Source organism: Mirounga angustirostris, unplaced genomic scaffold (assembly GCF_029215605.1).
Source record: "Mirounga angustirostris isolate CCGP_5_RB_7025 unplaced genomic scaffold, mMirAng1.0.hap1 SCAF_9, whole genome shotgun sequence".
NCBI classification, from domain to species: domain Eukaryota; kingdom Metazoa; phylum Chordata; class Mammalia; order Carnivora; family Phocidae; genus Mirounga; species Mirounga angustirostris.
Genome location: NW_026991717.1, coordinates 131,848,387 through 131,873,727, shown reverse-complemented (window position 1 = coordinate 131,873,727; position 25,341 = coordinate 131,848,387). Strand labels below are relative to the sequence as shown.

The 25,341-nt window shown below is 53.7% G+C and overlaps 1 protein-coding gene across 4 annotated transcripts in view; it reads left to right on the top strand.

Moving 5' to 3' along the window:
- Positions 1 to 25,341, top strand: part of CCDC88C (coiled-coil domain containing 88C) — a 120,915-nt gene that overhangs the window by 22,500 nt on the left and 73,074 nt on the right. The window lies entirely within an intron of this gene.

The window sequence follows — 25,341 nt, the reverse complement described above, 5'->3', positions numbered from 1 at the left end:
CACGGCTGGGACATGCCTGGGGCCTGATAATTGTTCCTCGGTGATGGTCAGGCTCAGGAGACTGTAACGGGGGTGTTTCAGAACAAGCCCTGATGGGGTGTGGCTGGTAGTGTGAAAGCCAGAGGGGAAATGAGGAGTGGCCCAGTGCTGTGTTGTCACTCCGGAATACCCGAAGCTCCTAAAATGCAGCATATGGACCCTCCGTCCCCAAAGTGAGAGATTTGGCTTTTAGCTGGTCCGGGTGGGCTTGGGTATTAATACTGTTTAAAAGCTTTCTTAGATGCTTCTAATCAGATGATTGTGATGAGCAGCCAGGCTGAGAACCACTCATCCTGTTCAGCCTGCTCCTTGTTTAGCAAGTGGGGAAACAGAAGCCCAGGGCCATGGAGTGGTTTTCTTCTGTCCCTCCAGCGATTTGGAGGCAGTGGACAGCTGAGTCTAGGACCTGAGGCCTGGCTCTCTGTCTGCCCCCTCCTTGCCTTGTTTCCTGGTCCGGCATAAGCCGGGAGATCTTCAGGAGGCTGCGGAAAGTTGCCCGGGTGGCTGGCATGCTTGCGTACTTCTTGCAGACAGATCGACCTGAGAACGCCCGAGTTTGCTTCTTGGGGCCATTTCCCAGCCTAACAAGACAGGGCAAGATGGCTCAGGTTTTTGAGTTTGCATCTGGCTTTGGAACTTCTGGGGCGGGGGTGGGGGAGTGGGGGGGACAGAAAGTGAGAGCTCATATGCATGCGGCAGCTGTCAGCACTGTCCCAGAGTGCTTTTGTCTAGAGTGGGGTTCTTACAATGCACGTGGCTCGGGCGCTTTGGCCTGAGCGGGTTTCTGGGAGAGGACACAGTGGAGCCATAAACATCACCGAGCCCGTTGGCCAGGCCCCCAGGGCTGCAGGCTCCTCTACCAGGTCTTCCCAGCACAGCAGAGCTGCGGAAAGCACCAGAGCTGTTAAAGCAGGGGACCAGGCCTAGCCTCCAGGGGCTCACCTTATCAACACAGGCCCTTTGAACCAGAACTGGCTTGTCCTTGTGCCCCTATAGATATGGCTGGAAAACATGCTGTTGCTAGCGACCTTGGGGGTTGTCCTTAGGCAAATGTATTCCTCCTGTTTGGGTGTAATTATCTTGTTTTAAGCTTTAAGCATCCAGAGTGTCAGATTCTGCTCCCATTTTGCTCCTTCTCCGATGGAAGGCTTTTGCAGAAAACCCCAGGTGCTCATTGCCCCCAGTCACTACTCTGCTCCAGGCTGGCTGCCTCTCAGAAAACCCTCCCTCTGCTGAGTGCCTGCTGTGTGTGCACCGCTCTCCTTTGCACCCCTGAGAGGGTCTGCGAAGTGGGAACTGAGGGGCCCAGTGGTTCAGCAACATAACTAGGCTGAGGCAGCACCTTCATCAGGTTCAGAGCCCAAACTACCTGATGGCAGATTTCACAAACAAGTTCAATGATCTTTGCACAGACACTTTTTGTTTCCAGCCCCGTGGTTTGTTTTCTTGCCCAGCACGTGTCCTCATGTTAGAAGCCGCCCATTTTGACGTGAATGGTTGCACCAAAAGCTGATGTCACCTTGGGCTTGTCACTCTACTTCTTTGTGCCTCAGTTTTTCTCGTTTGTAAAATGAGAATAATAAGGTTGGGCTGAGGATAAATAAGTCAACATATTGAAGAGGGCCTGGCATTTAGTACATAAGTGTTGGTAGTCACTGTCATGATTGCGTCTGAGAGTAGAGGAGGCCCAGACCAGCCCACTGCGTCGGGTTCTGGCTGCCTTCCCTGGCGGGGGTGGGGGGGGCATAGGTAGCTCTAAGGCCCCTGAGGTGGTCTAGGGGGCTACACTGGCCCTCTGGGTCCCTCGGGTCATCCCAGCACAGGGTGTGAGGAGGAAGGGTGCCAGCCTAGGGAATTGGGGAGGATCTCCTCTGGTCTGAACAGTCATGCCCCCCCCCCCCCCACCATGATGTAGGCATCATAGGAAGCAGGCTGCACGGGCAGAAAACAGATTGGCCCCTAGAACGGAAACTGTCAGCCACCAGAGCAGTGAGGAATCAGGATGTGACCATGATGAGGATGTGTGTGTGCACGCACGTGCAAATATACACAGATCCTGTTGGTTCTGGCCTGAGTCTGCTGGCTACATTTACGTTAATTATAGGTTCATCGTAGGAGAGAGACAAAACACTCAGTCATCAGAGGAGCTATAAAAAGTGTGTGGTGAATGGTTCAGGGATTATCACCCCCATTTTACAGGTGAGGAGATGAGGCTTTGGCTTCATTTCCATTGCCAAGTCGCTTACTCAGGGTCACAGGCAGCTCGTGGGTGTCAGACTTGAAACTGGAAACCAGGCCTTTCTGCTCTTGATGCAGTGTTCGCTTCTCTGCTATGTGGCCTCTGAAGTAAAAACGCACATGGGATTTTCTAGGTGATGGGAAAGGCGGGCGGAGATGTGCCACAAGCAGCAAGCCTTTTACCCCATGACATAAATGGACTTGTAAAGCCCCAGAATAGGGGCACCTGGGGGGCTGAGTTGGTTAAGCCTTTGACTCTCGATTCTGGCTCAGGTCATGATCTCAGGGTCGTGAGATCGAGCCCTGGCGTGGGGCTCCACACTCAGTGTGGAGTCGGCTTCAGATTCTCTCTCTCCTCCTCCCTCTGCCCCTCCCCAGCTCATGCATACATACTCTCTCCCCCCATCCCTAAATAAATAAAATTTAAAACGAAAAACTAAAACCCCCGAATATCTAGACCCTTGGGCATACCTTGCACTTCCCAGGAAGGACACCAGCTTCTGGCTTCAAAGCCATCTACCAGCTGGTGACCTGAAGCCTGTCTCCAAGCCGAGGTTTCCTGGGGGCCATGGAGGGATGGAAACCCCCCCCACACCACCACCACCACCTCAGAGGGCCAGCAGAGTTGCAAGACACCTGGCACCTTGCGAGTTCCTGCCCTTTGGCTCCCTTTCTCCTTTGAGACTGCAGGTGGCTCCCAGCTTCATAATGCATGCCTAGAGACTGCTGTCTGTCGGAACCGGAACCAGAGGTGGTCTGGACCACGGGTCTGATGGGGAGGGGGTGCTGGGGAGGGCAGCCACGGTGGGGGGGGGCATTGCTGGGGTTAAAGTTCCCTGTTTCAGCAGGACAAGAAACGCTGCATATGGCAGAGATGGGAAAAGGTGTGTTGGGACTCTGGTTGGATGACAGTTGTTGGTAGGCTCCTTGTTTTCCCAGCTTGTTAGAAGTATTCAGAGTCCTGTAGATAAAACAAACCCTGGCCAACAATGCTCTGGAGTCTTGTTGGAGACCCTTGAACCTTAATCTCAAAGCAGTACCAGCCTGGGGCACATGCTCCTGGTGGACCTTTTCTGTCAGAAAGGGAGAATTTGTGGGTGCTGGTCTTAACCGTGTGGTTCATTAGGAAAGGCTCTTGGGGATCTAAGTGCTCACATTGCAGTGCTTCATGGGGAGAAGTTACTTTGTTTTTTGTGTTTTTTAAAGATTTTATTAGCACAGAGGTGGGGGAGGGAGAGGGAGAAGCAGACTCCCCACTGAGCAGGGAGCCTGACACAGGGCTCGATCCAGGACCCTGGGATCATGATCTAAGCCAAAGGCAGACGCTTAACCAACTGCGAGCCACCCAGGCGCCCCAGGGAGATGCTACTTTGAAAGAAAATAAAGGTAAAGTTTATCTTTGGAGATGCTGGGTGGTTGGTGACCTCAGAGCCACCCCCGTGCTGTGGGTTTGAGGTCTCACCGGATCCAGTCATGTGTCCCCCTATGGGGTGACCGAGGGTGCAGTGGGCCTGGATCCACATGGGCTGTGACCAGGGAGGAAGGGAAGTGAGGATTTCAGAGCCCACCCGGATGAGCCCGATTCACCAGCTGGTGCAGGAGTGTGTGGCCGCTGGGGATGTAGGGGTGTGGTGGAGGAGTAGTGAACTGCCCTGTCCTGTGCCCGCGCATAGCTCACAGCCCAGTAGTGGGAGTCAGGTCTTTCCTCCTGCGAGTATTTGGAGGATCCCCATGGCTTGGATTTTGATGCCTTGATTCTCTCACCTTGGGCTTCCTGGAGGCACGAGAGCACCACGGTCCCCAGCTGTGGCGCTCTCCGAATGTCTCCCCAGGATGCACCAGTGCGCCGGGCTCTGCAGCCGTGGCTTTCCAGAAGGCCTTCCCTCACAGGGGCTGCCGCCCTGGTCTTCATAATGGAAACGGAGGATGCTGCCATTCTGCAGGCTTCACGGTGTCACCTGTTACTGGAAGAGGTGACACACACGGAGACATTTGTTTCTGTCTCCCTGGGAGAAAAACGGATCTCCTGTAGTTTGAGGTGATCACATTTCGGGGGTACCTCCTCTCCACGGGTGGCCCCCGCTCCCTGTTCTAGCATGCAGCTGACAATAAAGTGGTTCATGACCCGCGGGAGCGCTTGTGTCTTTTCCCAGCGCTTCATTTCTCCCCGAGAATGGCGCTGTTCCCAGGGGTGTCCGGTTTCCCACTGCCATTCACCAAACACGGTCTTTAAGCGGCAGAAACTAGTTTTGCAGAGTAAACTGATACTTCCGTGGGGATTCTTCCGAAGAAGGATGGGGCAGCTTAATAAGTTACCGGCGGACCTTTGAGGAGGCCGGATGACCCTGGCTCCTGGCCTTTTCCCCCACCCCCTTTTTCTCCGGCTTCTTAACACTTGAGTGCACGCGCAGAATGAGGGAGGGCCTTGCCTCTCCTGGGCGTTCGCGGGGGAAGGGCTCGATCATCAAGGCCAGTCTTGCCTGGGGCCCTTCACTGTGAGGTCCCACCCCCCCCACTGGAGCAAGGCCGGCCTGGGCTTTAAACAGACCCCTTGGGAGGATGAGCCTTTCCGTCCACCTGACTGTTCCAGGCTGGTGAGGAAAGGGGGCTCCTGCAGGCAGCTGTGGGCTTTTAAGTTTCTTGGTTTTTTTGTTTTTTTTTTTTTTTGCAAGGTTTGGCAGGAAGGCCCTGGAGCTCAGGAGCACGTCAGGTGCTGAGAGGAGGTGCAGTGAAGCATGGGAGCCAGACAGACCCTGGGGTCCTTCAGCAGATCACAGCCTGACCTCAGAGGCTGTAGCACGAGAAGCTGGGCTGAGGGAGGGCAGCCCCAGCCTGGGAGTGTGGGGGGCAGGGATTTCAGCAGGGAGGACCTTGTTCTCTCCCTGAGGGCTTTGAGGGTAAGGGACAGGCCCCCAAGCAGGGGTGACCACCTCCTCTCCCTCCTGTGGCACAGGTGTTTAAGGAGGTACAGTCAGATGAGGCCGTGTGTTCTGAGTGGGATAAATTAGGATTTAAGCCTGGTGTGGGCAAGTCTGTGCCTCGTGTCCTGGAGGGCTATGGTCTCCCCTTGGATTTTCTGTAGACCAGACAGTCTGTGGGACCCCGAGGAGCCTCCCCTCGTGCCTCACCCCTTCTCAGGCTGAAGTCAGATGGGGTTTTATCCCCCAAACTTGGCAGCTGTGTCTCTTTCCTCCTCCTCTGCCCTCTCCCTTGACTGCTGGATGCTGTAGGGCGTAGGGTGGAAGGGGCTGGGCCCTGGGCCCTGAGGAAGGATGGAGATGGCATCACCCCTGCTCGAGGAGCTTGGGGTTAAGGTACCTTCAAACACAGTGGAGGCGGAGGCTAAGCGGGAGAGGAGACCGCCTTGTCAGGGCCTTAATTTGGAGAACACTTCAGAGTCCAAATACTGTGGGGGAGGATTCCTTGTTCCTACTTTGTGTGTAGTCTTCCCTGGGTGCCAGCGCTTCATTTCTCCCCGAGAACGGCGCTGTTCCCAGGGGTGACCCTGGCTCCTGGCCTTTTCCCCCACCCCCTTTTTCTCCGGCTCCTTAACACTTGAGTGCACACGCAGAATGAGGTGTTAAGAAGGGCTGAAAGTCTGTGACCTGGATCTGTGGGAAATGTGCTTTAACCAGTAGCAGTGCCTGCCACAGAGGTGGAGGCAGGAGGAGGAGGAGGACAGGGGGGTGTTCCCTCTCATTTCGCAGATGAAGAAATGCAGGCCTGGAGAAGTTGTGACTAGCTCTGTGTTTAATGGTGAGTCTGGAACTAGAACCTAAGGCTGCTGAATCTCAGCCCAGGGCTCTGTCTACTGCCCGGACATTGAAGAACCCACCCTAGCTAGAGAGGCCGGACATGCAAGGGTGAAGCAGGGAGGGGAAAATAAGACTGGCCAGGATCAAATGGGCTGGTCAGAAAATACACCGAAGAAGGAATCAGAAAGGAGACTGGGAGATGGGCTTGAGCTGGAGAGGGCGGGTGAGCTGGGTCTTGCAGGAGAAGGCCCATTTGGATAGAAGGCAATTCTGCCGTCCCCCCCACTAGGCAAGCCTGGCCACCTAGATGTGCAGAAGCTGCTGCCTTGAGCCCTGTCTTGATGGGTGGGCTTTGAAGCACTGACCTTCAGTAGCAGGAGGAGTGTGTAACTTCCTGGGCATAGGGAAATGCAGAGTCTTAAGATAAAATCCTAAACCCAGAAGATGGTTTCCATAGTTGGCTAGCTGGTTTGTCACACCTGCTGTGTCCTCAGCACCTGTGTGTTGGTGTTTCTGAGACTTGGGGTTTTCTCCCCACCCCCGCCCTGCCCCCAAGTGGCCCCTTTGGTGATGTGTGCTGGGTTTGGTGGGTCACAGCCCCCTTCCTAGGATAGGCGGGGGATGGGAAACTCAGACTCCCCACAGAGAAGGCCCCTGCACCTTTAACTTCTCCCCATGTTACCACACCCCTGCATGTTGTCAGCCCCCGCCTGCCCCACGGCCTCAATTTCACATGCTCCTTGGCCAGTGGTTAGAGTCACAGAAGGAACAATTCTGCTTGGGCATGCACATAGGAAACCCTCCCTGGAGCTTCTACAGGTCTCTGTATCCACGCTCTCCCCGCCCCCTCCCCCCTCCCCCCTTCTCTCCCACTTCCTGGCTGGCCTCCAAAAATGTACAGAGTGCTTCATTTTAAGAAGCACATGGGGGGAAAAAATGAAAGCATGTACTTGTGGTTACGTAAGAAAATGCCAGTGTTCTTTAGAGAAGCGTTCGATGGGGTGAAATGACATGATGCTGGCGTTTGCGTTAAAAATAATTTTTAGAGCAAAGGGAGACATGATGAACTGGATCTTGCTCATTGTTGGAGTGATGGGTACGTAGGGCTTGCTTATTGCACTGTTGTCTCCTTTTATTTACGTTTGAAAGTTTCCACAATAACGTTGTTGTAAAAGTGTATAGGATTTTTCTGGAAACTTTTTGGCTTGCGTGTCATTTTTGGTGCTCTTCCATTAAACTGCTCTACCTGCTTCGAGATGCATGTGTGACTCACCCACTGGCACTTGGCTCTCGTGCCCTTGCTTCTCCTGCTGCTGGTTGAAACAGAGGCGCTGCTTCATGTACCGTTTTCTGGAAAGTTGGCAGAACGTTCAGCCACCCCAGGACGACCAGAATTCTGTCCATAGCATTTTACAAAGGTTTTTGGGTGCTCTTGTATAAATAGTAACGTGATAGGGTGCCTGGGTGGCTCAGTTGGTTAAACGACTGCCTTCGGCTCAGGTCATGATCCTGGAGTCCCGGGATCGAGTCCCGCATCGGGCTCCCTGCTCAGCAGGGAGTCTGCTTCTCCCTCTGACCCTCCTCCCTCTCATGCTCTCTGTTTCTCATTCTCTCTCTCTCAAATAAATAAATAAAATCTTTAAAAAAAATAAAAAATAAAAAAATAAATAGTAACGTGAGCGTTGTTTTTATTAGACAAGTATTTATTGAGCATCTGTGTGTGAAGACCCAACAGATGTGAGGAAGTGACGTGGGGGAAGGGCCCTGCTAGGGTTGAGATGATGCGTGAAGCTGGAAGGTGGGGCCCCCAGGAGGGAGGGAGGGAGGGTCCTAGGGTCCCATGGCATAGCGTGGAGGTGCTTTGTCCAGTCCCCAACCATCTCACCTTGGCCTGATGTCCTGTAACACACTCAGCCCAGACCACTTTGCCTTTATGTTCTCAGGGTAGACCCTTTCTCCAGTCATTAAACTACCGAAGGGCAGAGAACGTTCAGTTTTTTGTGTGGGGGATTCAAGCAGGCCCACTGGAAATGGGAACAAGGCACTCCAACGGGAGGCCCAAGCACCAGTGTAGGTGCCTGACCTGGCCATGGAAGGCCATCGCTCTCACCCATCCCTGGAGCCAAGAATGAGAGCTGGAATGGAGGAGGAGGAGGCAAGCTCAAGGGGCCAACGCTGTGTGGCCCCGTCTGCCGCCTCCTCGCATGGGTTCCAGTCGAGGAACCCTGAGAGTCCGGGGCGGCAGATGACGGAGTGAGAAAACTCTGGCCGTGGAAGACCAGTTAGACTAGATCTCGAAACAACTCATCCTTAGCCCTGGGTGACAAAGGCAGGATCCCGTGCAGACCGGCCTGGGGTATCTAGGTTTTAGCCCTTGACATTTTCCTTGATCCTCCTGAGGTGTCTTTGATTCATCCTCGGCCTGCGACATCATCCTTACCTTTCCAGCCTTCTCCGTCTGGTGGAAGTTGGCCTGTCAAGTGGGAGGCCTTCGTGGTTGGGGACACAGGGTCTTAGAGTCAGGCTGGCGAAGGGTCAAGACCCGGCTCTTGCACGCATCCGGAGGTGGTGGTACTGGGTCAGCGTTTGCTCCCAGGCTAACACGAGGCAGTTAGGAAGGATCAAAGCTCCTGGCGAACTCTTACTTGTTGCTGTTCTGTTTGATTTTCTGTTTCTCAGCCCCTCCTGGAGGGAGTGCAGATTGGTGCAGCAACTTTGGAAAACAGTCTGGCATGAATGCCAAAAGTTCAGCTTCCACACACCCTATGGTCCAGCTCATTTTACACCTAGGTGTATACCCGAGAGAATCTCGGGCACGTGGACTCTGGGAGACTCATACAAGAATGTTCACGGCAGTTCTGTTCACAGTGGCAAAGACCTGGAAACAGCCCAGATGCCTATCAGTCCGGGAATATGGATGAATACACTGAGATGTGGCCACACAATGGAATATTAGAGAGCTGTCCAAACAGATTACCTGCAGCAACGCACAGTGATGTAGATGAATTTTAGCAATTATCATAAATATTAGGTAAAAAGAGCATTCCCTTAGATTACATACAGCACCGTTCCTTTTCTTACAACGTTAAAAGCAAAAAAAAATGTGCTTTTTAGGAGTATTTACAGATGAAGTAAAGCTGTATATAAAAAAAAAAAAAAAGGCGGGGGAATGTGCATTTGTGATTCAGGATGGAGGTGTCCTAGATGGGAGGAGGCGGGGCGGCATGGGGGCACCATCTGGTTAGATAGATTATTGTCAAGGTCGTAGCCTGTGTTCAGGGCAGTGGGTTTGCAGGTGGTTATTACATTGTGAAAAGTAACTAAATGAAAGTGAGCCATGTGTGACCACAGAGGAGTGTAGTGAGCCAAGGATTATGATTAATAATTAACCCACTTCTGTGCCTGTAGGGTCCAACATACCCCCCCGCCCCCCAATGCCAAGTTAGTTTTAGTAAAGGCTGTGATGACCCAGTGTTCATGGGGAGGTGGGGGGGGGGGGTCCGGTTTTCCAGAACTGCCCTCCCCCTGCTGCTCCCCACCCCCCCACCCCCGCCCCCAGCTCAGGCCTCCCTCTTCCACAATGCCTGCAGGCTGTAGCAACCTCCTCAGCTTGTGGCTCTGTTCTTCCTTAACCACTTGTTTCCTGTATGTCGAAGTGCCTGGTTAGAGATGGCCACACCCACTAATCATTTCCACATGTGTGTGTCTTTCTAACGAGACAGCAATTTTCATGAGGCCAGAGGTCGAGTTTTATCTCTTAAATGGCAGATTCCTCCCCAGCTCCTGTCCACTCTCCCCTTCTCCCTTCATTAAAGCAGCTCCAGCCTCCCCAACGCTGCTGCTTACCCCACAGGGCTTGATAGTCACCACCAGCGAGGCAGGGCCCTGGGGCCTGTGCAATGTCCATGGGCAGCATGAGTGCCCCTTCCGGGAAGCCCTCCTGGGAGGCAGCTGCCTGCTTTCTAAGCAGCTTCCTCCTGCCCTTGCTTGGAATGCCCCACAGTGCCCAGGTCCCTGACACCTGGGGTGGGGAGGGCTCTCGTGGTCGACCTGGCTTCTCATGTCTTGACTCTTGGGTCCGTCACTGCTGTCAGGTCTTCGTTACTCACAGATTACTGTCATTCTTGGGGCTATTATCACGTAACCACCCCCATCTCTGTAGTTTCTAGCACTGCAAGGTGCCTCATGACCACACCGTGAGGTCTGTGGATTGTAAAAGGTCAGCGGGGTCTTAAATTGGCATCTGGACTCCAAGGAGCTGGCGTTGGGTCCCACACCGCACTCACCCGCAGGTGACCTGGGCGTCCCTTAACCCCTCTGAACTCCGCTGATCAGCATAGACCGTCAGCCAGCTGTTGGCATCCCCGTGCGCCGGGGGCTGTAACTTTCCCAGCAGCCCCACGAGCTCCGGAGCACTGCCACAGAGGAGTAAGGTCACCGCTTGGCCTGCCCTCGGCAGCGGTGCCACTTCCCCGGATGGATTCGGGGGCCCCCGTGACCCACCTGCACCTGCTGAAGGTGCTCTGTTCCCGGCCTGATGCTGCCAGCCCTCGGCGGTCACTGCGACCCCCGACTTTCTAGAGGGAGCTCGGGGTGGACGGGGTGAGATGAGCTGAGCTCGCGCTTTCAGGTAGGGATGCTTTCTCATGGCTTCTGTTTCTCTTTATGTTCCTGTCTTCTAGCAGAGACCAGCGTCTCAGACACAGGGTGAGAGGCACTCTGTGCAGAGGGGGCAGGGGGCGATGCTAGCGTCGGGGAGCAGTGGAGGGGGTGACGGCTTGTGCGTGCGTGGGGCTGTAGCCAGCCAGCCTGCCTACCTGGAGCCAATGGCCAGCCTCGTTTTCTGGGGTCTTAACGGACTGGGCAATGGCAGAGTGACTGTGGGAGGAAAGGCTTCCCTACCTCTGCGGACCCCGGGGAGTCCGCTGCGAGCTGACCCAGTGCTGCAGTTTACCCCTTGGCCTGTGGTCCCGGCACGTCCCACCTTTCTGCATCTTTCCTCTTTGCTCCTGGATGGGAGATGGGATTTATGACGACCAGCTGCTGGCCTTCCAGTTCCTTCTCTCAGCGGCATTCATTCAGGAAGCGTTTACTTGGAGCCTTCCTCAGGCCCGACCAGAGCCCCGTTCCTGACTCTGAGCTTGCTAGCAAGGGTGGTGGGTACGAGGCCGGCTCCGCCATGAGTCTGTGTTCACTCACTATCGTGTCCCTGACTCCCGGCACACCGCCTGGAACAGACCCGGGCTCAGAAAACACTTGTTCACTGAATTCCCTAATGAGCATAAGAGTGAGATAGTCCACGAGTGTACAAAGCACGGGGGGACTGTGACTGAGTTTGGGAGGCAGATGCACTCCCTGCAAGCCAGATGTGAAATGGGCACCTGCCCCACTGAACACAAGATGGTGTGTACCCACTTGGACCAGGGTGAGATGCCCCCCCCCCCCCCCACACACCCAAGCCTATCTAATGTAGGTGCTCAGTTAAGGTGCATAGAGGAGTCTCATCATCTTCTGGCTTGGGCTGGGAGAATCCACCTGCTGCGTGGCGGGACAGGCACAGACTGTCATCCTGCTTGATTTGAGCTCAGGAACAGCTGGTGAGGGTTCCTTTCTCTGCCTGAAGTGTAGGCGCTCAGCTCCCCGGGGGAAGCCGGAACAGTTGGCCTGCCTTGTGACCGGGGACTGGGGTGGGTCTGCATGCCTTCGTTTCCCCACCTCCTCCCAAGTGTTCTTTGATTTTGGTGGTCCTTACCCCCACCTTACCCACATCTGAAGGAAAGCTTCCCTCTTCTTTTTTAAAAGAAAAAGAAAAGGGCGCTTACCCCCGCCTCCCCGCCTGCCCCACTGCAGAAAGGCCCGGTTGATCTAATTGCAAGGCATTGTTTCTGTCCCCCTCCTGTAGGGATCCACAGTCAGGCTGTTCACACAGTGAGGACACGTGCCAGCCTAGCTCCTCTGACAAACGCGGAGTGAGCCCCTCCTTGTGCCATGCCCTGGTCGGGGAGGTGGTCCAGATCCCCTCCCTGGGGAACCCACAGCTTGGTACGGAGGCTTCAGAAGTGAAGCCGGTTTAGCAGAGGAAACTTAGTCCGCCGCTTTATAACGAGTGACTGAGCATTGCTGGTCCTTTTCCGCATGTCCCCACAGCATTTTATACCACAGGCGGTTACAGCACTTTATCACACTGGGTTATACCAGGGAGTGCCCCCGTGTCTTAATTTCTAGCTCGGGCAGACATCACTAATCGATGGTGGCACTCTCTGACTCTTGAGCCCTGGCCTCGGGATCCTCAACACGGCGCTCCAGGACCAGTCCCCGGGGCCTGGTGTCCAGGCTCAAAGTCTTTATAAGCCCCGTGTCCTGGTGAGTTCCTTGTGTGAGAGCTTGTGCCTCCTCAGGTTTCAGAATGGATGTCTGACCCTGGAAATGACACCACTCTCAGCGTGCATTGTGTTCATAGGACTGCACAGCATGTTCTAGCCACTAGACTTTCCCCCTTGCTGGTCTCTGTGGCTGGAATTGTCCTATTTCACATGTCCACCTGGCTCCTGCCCTCTCTCCACTCATGTTTGTCCCACCATCACTTCATCGGTGGGGTGGGGGTGGGGACTACTTGGGCTACTTGTCTGTAATTTCTTTTTCCCTCACTCTTGTCTTGCCTGCTTATTTTTCTTAGCACTCAGTATTTCTTGGCACATATGAATGATACACTTACTGACCTCTTCATTGCCCTCATTTGCTGCCTTTTCCCCACCAACCGAAAATCGTTGTCGATCAAATAGATCTTGCATGGGCAAATAGCCAGCCAGCCAGTGGACCTGGGGTACCGCCTGCTGGTTGGGAAGGCTGGCTCATTAGTCCCTCTGACTATTGTTCAAAAGCGAGTGTCTGTTGCCCTCTGGAAGAAGGGCGAGGCCGTGTTCAGTGGCCCGAGGTCCTGGGGCCTCTGTTTTCACCAGGCCCTCCCTCCTTGTGGTCAGTGGGTTTGGTTTAGCCAGCAGTTAGTGAGTGCCTGTGGGCAGCAGGTGCAGAGGCCTGGGGTGGGGAGGGGGGAATTCAGAGATGAGCACCTTATAGCAGCACCCCAAGACCCTGAGGTTCCCAGGCACCTCGAACTGACCATGGGGGTACACTGTGCCAGGGCTCGGGGGCCCAGAGGAGGGAGTTACTATTTCCAGCCAAGGAATTTGGGTAGGGGATGGCATTGGACTTGAGTGCTGTTGGCTGGGGAGGATTGTCTCAAGTGTTGGGGGCAAGGGGGTTGAGCCGCCGCTGACCCCTTGTCCAGCTGCCTTGAAGTTGATACCATCTGTTGAGATTTTCACTTCCTGCTGAAATGTTACTCATTACAGACTTGTCATTTCTTAACCTTCCTCCTCCTCAGTTTTTCAACTGTGTCCTGAGCTGCCCTCCCCCAGTTTCCTGCTATAGAATACATTTTTGGTAATAGAAAAAAAAAGAACCTTCCAGAGTTTCTTGCTCTCTAGATGGAGTCTAGTCGTCAGTTGCAAACTCCCGTAACGATGAGAAGGGACCAGTTCTTACAAGATTGGCTTGCTTGTACCATCTGTTTGTTGTCTTCGTTGTTCCCAGGTGGGTGATCTGTATGACGGGAACGCTTCTGATGCTCGGACTCATGTGGTGACTATGTTTTTAGAAATGCTATGCCTTTGGGGCGCCTGGGTGGCTCAGTCGGTTAAACGTCTGCGGCTCAGGTCATGATCCCAGGGTCCTGGGATCGAGTCCCATGTCAGGCTCTCTGCTCAGAGAGCAGCCTGCTTCTCCCTCTGCCTGCCACTCTGCCTATTTGTGTTCTCTTTCTCTAATAAATAAAATTTTTAAAAAATGCTATGCCTTTAATAAAACGGACTAAATACGCTCTTCCCAGTCTTATGTCACTGAACGTTGATTTGAGGATTAATTTACAGACCTGCTTGAGGAGTAAATGTGTTCTCCCCCTTCTACAATGTAGACCTTAGAGTTAGTTGAGTTTTTTCCCTCCACATGCAAGGGTCCCCGCGCTCCTGACCCAGCGGAAGGAGTCTATAGCCCTCTGTGGGCACTTCTCCCTTGGTTCACAGAAATCCCTCCTCGGAGCCAAAAGTCACCTCTCAGTAACTTGTACCATCTCTTTTACCTGCAGCTTCTTTGGAGGTGGGAGCTGGGGCGACAGAGGCCATAGTCCAGTCTTACCCAGCTCACTTCTAGTGGAGGCAGGCATCACTAATCGACCATGCACACACCACCCCCCGCCCCCCCTTCCCCCCGCCCCAGCCTAGGCCTGCCCTGAGCGTTCTCAGCACAGCACCCGCCAGCCCTTCTCTCCGCAGGCTGTCTAGTGTGCTTTTCCTCCAGAGACCGGAGGGAAAAGAAGAGAAAGTAAGAGCAAGAAAAGGATGGTCAGGTGGTGGTCCTGTTCAGTCCTCCCGCTCACCTGGACCTAATTCAGGGCCACAGAGAAGGAGAAGGGGTGTGGGGTGATCCTGGGGGTAGGGAGGGTTTCCCCATTCCCGAGGACCTCCAGGGTGAACCCCCACACCCAGATAGCTGTGGCTGTCTTCCATTATGGGTTCACGTCTGGTCTCTGACGGCCTCCTGCGTGTGTGCCTCACAGAGCTGGTCTGAGTTGGGACCCTAAGCAGGAGGCAGGCGTGTGTCTAGAACAGGCGCCATGCTCCGTCTCCTGTAGCTTAGGGGTGATGCCCACCTGCTTGCCCAGCCACCCGGCAGGGGGTTGGAGCTGAGGCCCAGCAGCAAGAGGCTGCTGGTGGTTTGGGGACAGCAGAGTCACGGCTGCCACCGTGCAGCTGAGCATAGAGCACACATGCGGGGCCCCAGCTCCCTCTGCTGCTGCGTCTGGGACTGTGCTGGGGGGTCTGACTCCAGTGCCCATGGTGGGACACATGAGGTGGGGGAGCGCCTTCTGCTGCTTCCTCTGCCTTGTTGCCTCCTTTCCCTGCTGCCAACCTGACCCCGATCTGTACTCATATGCCTGGATGGCACCTGCTCTTCTTTGTTCCACTGTAGCTCAGTGCCACCTCTTCCTGAAAGCCTTTCCGGATTAGCCTCTCCTGTTGTCCCTCAAGTCAAATGCCTCACCTTCCCTTCTGGCTAGCGGGTCTGTCCCCTGGGTCTGTCTCCCGGGCAGAGCCCAGCCCCATGCGCACACAACCTGGGCACCCCCACTGCTTCCTGCAGGTTTGCAGAGCTTGTCTGTCTGCATATCGTAGATTTGAGGACAGAGGTCTTCTCTTTGTAACCCCCACCGCGCACACACCAGCATACCACCCGACACCCATTAGGCGCCCAGAAGTACACTGGTGTCCGTGAGAGCGATTGGCTGCCCGTCTGTTCTCCCTGCCCTGGGGAGATGGATGTGTGGAAGCCTGGCTGACTTGGGAGTGTCGGTGCCTCGGGTCCTGTGATGCTCACACGGCGGGGTGCTGGGATGGCTTGGCTTCCCTGCCTGCCTTTCCGGGCCCTCGCAGGTCCTAGCAGGCCGCCACGTGCAGCTTGAGGCTCCGGGTACTCTCTGCCCCTCCTGCTCTGGCTTGTACCCTGGGACTGAGGGAGCTGCTGCAACACCAGGTATGGGTGAGGGCTGCTGGGGTGTGTACTGGGGCAGGAGAGAGCCACACCTCTCCCCCGAAGCTCTGTGGGCAGGCCCAGAGCAGAAGGTGCCCAGGAAATCAGCCCAGGGCCCCCCACCTACAGGTGATGTAGGGGAGCAGTTTGGGTCCCTGGGACCAGGCAGCATTGGCGGCTCCTCTAGCCTTCCGCTGCACGCATGCTGCGCTCTGGCCAACAGGTGGTGCTGCCTGTGAGCCCCACGCCCGCCCTCACCTACCCATCGACAGAAATGTCAACTCTTCCAAGAAGCCTGAAGAAAGGAATTCTCGTATCATATGACCTCACTGATATGAGGAATTCTTAATCGCAGGAAACAAACTGAGGGTTGCTGGAGTGGGGGGTGGGGTGGGAGGGATGGGGTGACTGGGTGATAGACACTGGGGAGGGTATGTGCTCTGGTAAGCGCTGTGAATTGTGCAAGACTGTTGAATCTCAGATCTGTACCTCTGAAACAAATAATGCAATATATGTTAAGAAAAAAAAAAGAAGAAGAAGAAGGTAGCAGGAGGGGAAGAATGAACCACGAGAGACGATGGACTCTGAAAAACAAACTGAGGGTTCTAGAGGGGAGGGGGGTTGGGAGGATGGGTTAGCCTGGTGGTGGGTATTGAGGAGGGCACATTCTGCATGGAGCACTGGGTGTTATGCACAAACAATGAATCATGGAACACTACATCTAAAACTAATGATGTAATGTATGGGGATTAACATAAGAATAAAAAAAATTTATAAATATGTTAAAAAAAAAAAAGGAATTCTCCAGTTGCTGGCCCACAGCTGTAAGATCCCTCACTGCCATGGATTGGGGTTCCTTGTGTCAACGCCAAGCACTGATGCTGATGTTCTTGCTGGGAGGAGAGCACAGGGCATGAGCCACTCCAGGCAATGAGTGTGAGGACAGGACCCCCCTCCGGCCCCCCTGCCGCAGCTCCTGCTGGAGCATGTTCCTGGGTGTAGGAGGCCCTCAGTAGACACCGATGAATGGAAGTGAGCTCCTTGCTGTACTGGAAAGAGCTCTAGGGCAGAGTCAGAGGAGACCTGGGTTTCTAGAACCAGATGTGATGCTGCACCCCTATGATTTTCCGCTCTGGGCCTCAGTTTCCTTGCTCTGTAGGTAATCTGGAAGGCTCTTTCAGTTTTAAAAGCTCGTCTCACTAGCCCCCTGCTGTTGGCTGGGATCTGTCGGCAGGGCTGTGTGTCCATCTGCTGGTCTCCCTGGGACCCCTTGCCCCCGCTCCCTGCACCTGTGGTTCCTGTTCTTCCCTAGAACCCAACTTTGGTTGCTGGTGACAGGCTTGTATTTACCATGTAAAGTGGTTTCTGAAACAGCATTTATGGGCAGAAATTCTTCTCAGAGGAGCTGAATGCAGTGCCCTCCCCATGCTTCTGGGGCTCCCCCATAACCGTTTTTGGTCCAGGGGCTCACAACAGGCACTTCCCAGCATCAGATAAGACAACTCCTCCCACAGAGCTTCCCAGGTATCACACCAGCCCTAAAGGGAAGGTGACAGGCCTTTGCGGGGACACTTGAGCATCCTCCAGCCCCCGTCCCTGTTGGGTTTCCCCTGGGTTCTTCTGGGCCATGTGGGCACTTGCCTGGGTTCAGAGTTGGCAGCCCTGAGTTAGTAACTTCGTAAAGATGTGCGTGCTCCTCCGTGCCAACACCCTGTCTCCTTTTCCACTTCCCCTCCCCTGACTTTTGAAGGAGCCAGACATCCCTTAGAGATGGTCCTGGTCCTGGAACAGATGAGGGTGCGGCTTGCCTGAGGTCACACTGCAAGTAGCTTTGCCTGCACACAGTGGTGATTGCGTTTCCAGGGGCTCCTTCCCACAGGTCTGCTCCTTGATCTGCTCAGAGGAAATACTTATTTTCCTTTCTGTGAATAAAGCATGGTCTTAGTTTGTTTTTGTGCACAGAGCCACAAGGAGAGGCAGCTACGAACATGGGGGCAGGAGGTTTGCTCCTGCCGCAGTAACCCTGGATGGCCCAAATCGGTAGCTTTAAATCACGGTTGCAGAGATGCAGTGTGGCCTAGTTAGGGGAAACCAGTACTCTTGGGCTCGTGTGACTCTGAACTGGTTTCAGGCCCTGGGGACCCCAGGATTAATTGAAAGGAGTTAGAACAGATGGATTGAATCTATCAGCAGCTTTACGTGACAGCCTCTTAACATAAAAGTACTTCATTACCCACTCATTTTGCCAGGACTCCCTGCCCCAGTCAGAGGGAATGCGGTACAAGCCAGAGCCCCTTGTCCAGATGGAATCACAAGCACGTGGCCCCACGGGCCCAGGCTTTGAACAGGCGGCCGAGGATAAATCATCAGGCTTACATCTCCTCCCAGCAGCTCAGTTAGAAACTTGTGCTCTCGGCAGTGATATCCCAGAAAGCGGGCTGGGGCGCATGGTGTTGGAGTCAGGTCCCTCTTGATCTCAGATGAGGTGATACTGCGGGGGGCAGGATTTGCCGGGGAGAGGGCAGCAGGCTGTAAGTACCGTGAATCCCTACGGAAGGTATGAGGCCAGCATCACCGATACGGAGTGCTCCAGTTTGGGCCACGGGGCAGTTGGCGTGGCCCCGGGGAGAGCTCACCACCCAGAGTGCTGTTCCTGGCCGTCGCTCTGGACCCTGCCACCAAGCCCCGTTACCAGCACTGTGCCGTGGTTCTCTCAGATTGGAAATCCTAGTGATTCTTTTCCTGACCGCCTCACGAGACTGGGGGGAGCAGGAAAGTGATGGCACCTTGCTGCGGTTGGGTGTGTGTTTGGCAAGGCCAGGCTTTCAGGCAGTTTTTGGTTTTGACCGAGGAGTGTTGAAGGGCATTAAGGAACCCCTCTCGGCCAGATCCAGGTGGGAGGTTTTGAGATGTGTCGTGTGGAGGACAGCTCATTGATGACGTGAGCATAAACCGTGTGGTGCGTGCGGAGGACCCTGGCACTTCCCCAGCTCTGTGGGTCTGGGGTGCTCCGTGGGCATCTCAGCCTTGTGGAGTCCCAGAGGTGTGTGACCTGCGTGGGCCCTTGCTAGTGCCGTGTACTCCCTAGCAAGGTTCTTGCTGTGGGGCTTAGACATCTCTTCTCTTATAGGGCACTGGAATAGACACTGGGAGCATTGGAATTCGGGTGGTATCTTTCCTGTCGGAGTCACTTCTGTAATGTAGGAATTTTTAATGAGCCTTGTTTTGCTTTGTTTCCTCCTAGAACGATCATATTTGGGAATTAACAATGGAAAAGTATCCAAACCAGCACTGCAAACTCACTCTGAGATGTTTTAACTTTCGTTAACATCTGCAGGCTGGTGAATCTTAAGGCATACATACAGCAGCTGATCTTGCCAGGGTTCCAGGCGAAGAGAGTTGAGTTACTTCCATCACGGTGGTGGAGAAAGCAGGTGGTTTTCGGGACTTGATTCCCCTGTTAGTGTGAGAGAGACAGGACACCTCTTCCAAAAAAAAAAAAAAAAAAAAAATTTTTTTTTTTTTTAAAGTAGGCTCCATGCTGGGTGTGGAGCCTGATGTGGGGCTTAATTAAACTCACAACCCTGAGATCGAGACCTGAGCTGAGATCAGGAGTCAGATGCTTAATGGACTGAGCCAGCCAGGCACCCCCTTTTTTGAAAATCTTAATATAAATTTTGAGGAATCTTTTCTGATCAGTCTGATTTTGTCAGTTGTCACCGTAGCAGCTTTTCACTGCCTCTGAGTGGGGCGTTGAGTGACAGGGCAAAATGTGAGAGGGCCACGAATGTGGGCAAATGAAGCATTTAGAATTCAGAGGAAAGAAAATGGTATGTGATTCGGGGCATCAAAGGTAGCTGCATGGAGAAGGTGATGTTTTCTATGAGCTTTGGAGGATGAATAGGATTCTGACTGGGAGGAGTGGAGGCTAGGGTTGTGGGGGGAAGAAAGTGTGCCCCAGTGGGAACTGCAAAGTGTATAGTACAGTGTAACCCTAGGCTTGACTTGTTGGCCCCATTTAGCAGTTCAGACATCTCTGGGCTTTCTCCTCCTGTGGGACTCCTAAGCGTTCTGCATAGCCCAGCTCAGACACCGCCTCCAGGAAGCCTTCCCAGACTTGCCTGGGCAGAGTTTGGCTGTGCTCCTTGTGCTGTGCTGCTCTGACCCGCGCCCTCTGTGCTATGATTTTCTACCCCCCTGCCTTTCCATTCAGGCTGAGAGTTCTCAGCTCACAGCAGGGTGCTCAGCATGTGTCTTCTGAATATCTGACCTGCAGACGTAAAGGTGGGTTGGGTGTACACTCAAAGCCGATACCACGCGTGTTTCTGATTTTCAGTATTGACTCTGAGAACGTGGCTAGGTCCATAGCAAGGCTCTTTGTTTCTTTGGCTCTGTGGAAGGCACATTTTTCTGTTCGGACCATCCTGACCACCTCGGTGACCTTCTGGATGCCTCTGTGGGTGATTGTCTTAACTTTTCGGGGATTTCCCCTCATTTACTCAACATCAGCTCCTATCCAAACCCCTATGGAGGGTCACTCGTGGGCCCGAAAACTTGACCTTTAGCAACACTTGTTTTGTTTTCCCAGCACAGTATTAAGCTACAAAACGGAGTTTCATTTGGAGGGGAGAAAAAGAATTCCTTCAGTGTCTTCATGACATCCGTGTTCTTAATCCAACAGGCCACACACACACACACACACACACACACACACACACACACACGTTTCCACCCTGCAACTTCTCCAGGACCTTGCATTTCTTCCACGGGGGGAAGAAAATGACCTTTCTGTTTGAGTGGGCACAGAGGTCCAGCTGGGCCCTGGCAGGATGGTGAGCCTCTTCAGTGCGGCCTCTGCATTGCCCCCAGGCAGTGGATGGAACTTTTCTGGGAGCCCTGAGCCTCTATCTTCAAGGGCCTGGGGCTCTGGAGCCCACCCCGCCCCCGAGGGCCTCCCTGTAAGTCAGCCCTGCCCCCACTCCTGGTCCGGGGTCGCCTGGGTCCTGCTGGCTGGCATCTGCTCCTCCCAGCTGGGGGAGGCTTTGCGTTTCCTGGTGGGAGATGCCAGAGTGCACTTCGATTTGGGAGCAGGGGGGTGGTGTTTTAAAAAATGGTAAGGCAGTTGATTTTCCTCTTGGATACATGGTGAATTGTCTCGAAGGAAAAGATAATTTTCACGAGCCTGTCATTTCGTAGCTCAGTCGCTGGCAGATGCATGCTGCGCGAGAAGCCGTGCCACGGGGTTCGAATAGCATCATTTAAGGTGGTATGAGCATCACAGGATCGGTAGAAAATGTTGGCAAATCTTGCCCTTGTCCTGGTGGCCCTAGGAAAGAATGTGCTGTCATTGTGGTAGATTCTCTTTGAGAGTTTCCCTTTCTTTACTAACATGCCTTCAGTACCGTACATGCAATTGTGTATCCGTGTCTTAAGCATCTTTTGTGGTCTGAAGAACCAGGATGAGCGCTGGGTCTCTGAGAACCTAACCAGCCCCCGGGACCCGTTCGAAGCCACAGTGTTGAGGTGCTTCTCCTCTATCACATGCCTCGTCATACTTTCATTTGTATTTTGAGGTGTTGGGGGAGTGTTTTAGGCCCTCCTTTTAATATACTGTTATTGATAGTTGTACTGTGAGGTGGACCGTTTACTAAGAGTTTGGGGTACATGCACTTATGCCCAGGGGTAAGTGTGTAGGGCATTTTAAGGGGCCTGAGCTGAGTCCCCTGTTCCTAAACGAAGAGAGGAGGTCCTGGGAGAAAGCACGGGCTCATTTTGGTTCTTCCAGGACATTCAGCTGCCATGGTCGGGTGGGTACACTCTCTGTAAGTCTTGAATGGGGACTGGCCAGAATGGAATTGGGGGGCCCACCTCCCGCAGGGACCTAACAATTAAACGGAGTGACTGGACAGAATGCAGAAATTGAGCTTCATTTACAAGCCCTGGGAGCGAGGGGGTCACATCAGGCCCCTGCTGGGGTCCCTCCCGGGTCTCTCCCAGCCCCTGCAATGCTGCCTCAGGCCTCTGACTCCCCCTCACTGTGTCCTTCTGCCTCTAGCCAGGCAGCGCTGTCCACAGGGCAGTGACAGAGCCTTCTAGATCTTTTCATCCTGAGACTTTGCTTATAGCCGCTAAGTGCAGACGTTTGGGAAACCTTGAACGTTCCCTGAGAGGAGTGAGGTTGGGGAGGATTTGAGGAGGGCTGGGGACAGGAGGGTGCCGAGGGTGTGGCCTGGCCTTGTGGCAGCAGCCCACATTGTGGCCCGGGTTTCAGAGACCAGCAGGACAAGCGTTTGGCGTCCCAGGCGGTGAAGCCGTGCTCCTGGGTCCACCGTGGCCACCCGCTTAGTTGTAATCAAGTGTGAGGTGTGCGAGTAACCCGGCGCCTCTGGAATCTGCTCATCAGCACCTTCTGTCATCCTTCCTGTCACTGCCAGTGTTCCATGATCCGTGAGGCCCTGAATGGGGCTCCCCCCGACTGTCCTGTGCTTTCCCTCCCCACTGAATACATGTGTACTTGTCAGGAGAGGATTCGAATAGGAAGGGAGCCGTTTCCTGCCACTCAGCCGCCTGGTTCTGTTCTCAGAACTTCTCCCCAGCCATGACCTCTAGAGCCAGGCCATGGGCCCTGCGTCGTCGCCCTTGGGATGCTGCTGAAATCAGGAAGCTGGGAATCCGACGGGGGCGGGGCGGGGCGGGGGGGGCAACCCTCCAGGCTTGTTGACACCACATGCGAACACAGATGCGCAGCCCCGGCACCCACCAACTGGGGCGACAGACGCTCCCTGCCGAGTGTCCTGGCCGGCCCCTTCCCTCCCCCTGCGTGTAGGGCTGACGGCCTGGGAGGAACTTGGAATTCTGATAAGATCCCAGCTCCTGGATTTGCAGCCAGGCTGGTTTCAGGTGGGCTCTCTCCCCTTTTTTACATCACAGAGCACTTTCCAGCCCTCGGCCGCTGAGAATCCTATACGCCCACCCTCCTCTCATCTGTTCTTGGGACTCTTAGTTTGTTTACAGCAGTTACCAGTGGGAACCTTCCAGGATGCGATGTGTGGCTTCGTTTATGAAAAGGAACATCTGGGGCTTCCCCAGCATCTTTTGTTAGGATCCGATAACCCACTCAGAGGAGGGGATCAAAATCCCCCCTGGACCTCCAGATTTAACCCTTCGTCCTCCCCACTCTGCAGAGGGTGAGGGTTCTGCCTCTTCCCTCCTGCCCATCAGGTCACAAGGATGTGGTGACAAGACCGAGGCTGCGTGGAGGCTCGTGTGTGCCCTTGTCCCTCATCCTGGCCTCAGCCTGTGACAGTGGCCTTGCTTTTGCTCTTTGCAGAACTGGGAGGGCTTGCTGGCAAATTTGAGGGCTGCTTAGAGCACACCCCTTGGCTTGTGTTTTCCGTCCTGGCTCTGTCCCACCCCACGCAGCCGGCCAGGGTGTGACCAGGTGCCCGGCGAGCCGGCCGATGTCAGCTGCGGCCTGCACAGTGGCTTTCTGTTCTCAGTCCTGGGCGGGAGGGTCTCCTCGTCAGCAACCACCTCACGTCCCCACTAGATGGAGGGCCTGGCCTGTCGCCTTGGAGGCCCTGCCACCCCGAGGGGACTGACTGTCATGTCGGGGGCATGACAGCTGCTAGGCACATGTGGCTCTCTGGGGCCTCCTCGTGCGGCTGGTGTGACCGAGGACGTGAAATTTTAATGAAATTTGAAAACTGTTGTTTGATTCAGGCATCGGAAAACTTTTAACTGTCTTGGGGACAACTTGGGGGTGTGAAGCTACTTTGTGCAGATCGAGTGTTTCCGATGAAAATTTCGCATCTGGGTTGAGATGGGCCCTGGGTATAATCCCCTCACTGGATCCCAAAGACCTTAGCCTGAGAAGAGAATGTAAAATATCTCCTTCATGATTTTATGTTAGTTATGTGGCGAAATGATGGTATTTTGGATATGTTGGCTTAACGTATTATTCGAGTATTTTCATACACACAGACACACCTTTTTTAGGGTGGCTACTAGAACATTTGAAATTAATATATGTCTCGCACTGTATTTCTACTGGATGGCTCTGATACCTCGGAGCCTGCTTTTGCTGAAAACATGCTTGGTGGTTCTCTAGGGAGATGGTTAATGTCTCAGGAGTGCTTTGGGCCACAGGATTAGATCTTAGGAGACCCACGGTGTTTTGTTTTGTTTTTTATTTTTTTGAAAGGAACAAATTTTAAAAATCATCTGTTCATAAAATACTACTACTTGATTGCACAAGGGATACATTTCTTGTGGGAAAATTAAAAGTAAAACACCCTGTTTTGGGAGAATACGTGGGTTTTCTAGCAATAGTTTCTAGCAGTGTTTCCAACGAGCTTTTGCTGAGATCATCATTAGCATAAAAATACCACCTCGTATTTTTCTGTGAGCTCCTCGAGATGATTTCACGTTCTGTGTCTCCTTTATAAGTGTGAGCAGTCCGATCATAGCGCCGATGCCCCAGACCCTTGGACAGTGACCGACGGAAACTAGCCCAGACTTCAAAAGGGGCTATAGCTGGTTGGACAGTGATAACAAGTAAATCTTCCAGAAGCAGGGCTGAGCACTTGAGTTTAGTGTTGAGGCAGAAGAGCGACTCCGTGACTGAATGGGCTTAATCTGGCCTGGAGTCTTTACTTTTGCTGGATGAGCGAGCTGGAAAGTGGATTTTGCTGATTGTACTCTTCATGTGTGTTTTGCCCCAGGGTGAGACTGTGGAATCCTTTGGCAAGAGCATTCAGTTGAGAGACTGTTTTGTATGTGTGTTGACTTCTTTCGGGCCCCGAAGGAGGGCTGAGGCGCTCTACAGCTCACACTTGTGTCTAGCACAGGTATTTGCCAACGAAGAGTGTTTGAGAAAACATGAGCATCTCCTGTGGTGACCTGCGACCCCAGATAATAAAAACGTTCGCCAGCATTGGGTGGAGAGGGGTCCGGTGTGTTTGGGTCCGCATCCACTCCTCTCCTCCCCCACCGCCCCAGTCTGGGGTAGACAGGAGCCTTAGAAAGACACTGAGGGGGAGGATGAGATCATTTTATACATCTTTTGAAGGTGTTGGCCTCTCCGGGCATGCTTGCCAAGGCTACCACTCTGAGCTGACGATTTGGACATCGTTCTGGGGTGTTCACCTGGGCCCTGTGGGGTTAGGGGATTGTGTGATTGTCCCCGTTTTCTTCATCAGCGCTAGTTGGCAGTATATAGAATACAGAGATCCTCGTGTTCACATTGTGCAGTAGAGTGACGCTGGAAAAAAGCCGTCTCACTGGAAACATTATTAAAAAGGCATAAGAGAGGGGCGCCTGGGTGGCTCAGTCATTAAGCATCTGCCTTCAGCTCAGGTCATGATCTCAAGGTCCTGGGATCCAGCCCCACGTCAGGCTCGATCAGCGGGGAGTCTGCTTGTCCCTCTCCCTCTGCCCCTCCGCCCTCCTCGTGCTCTCTCTCGCTCTTTCTCTCTCTCAGATAATCTTTTTTTTTTTTTTTAAAGGCGTAAGAGGAGCTTTGTTGGTGAAGAATTTAGTGACCACTTTTGGAAGAACTTCTGTAGTGACCACTTTTGTAATATGTTAAGCCTGAGAAAACCTGCCTCCTTACTTGTCTCCGTAAAAATGAGACTTTTATCTTCTGATTGGTGAAAAACAAGGCACATCAGGGCAGGGAAGAAGACCTGTCCTGAGAAGTGCTCTGGGAAACAGTGTATCGGGG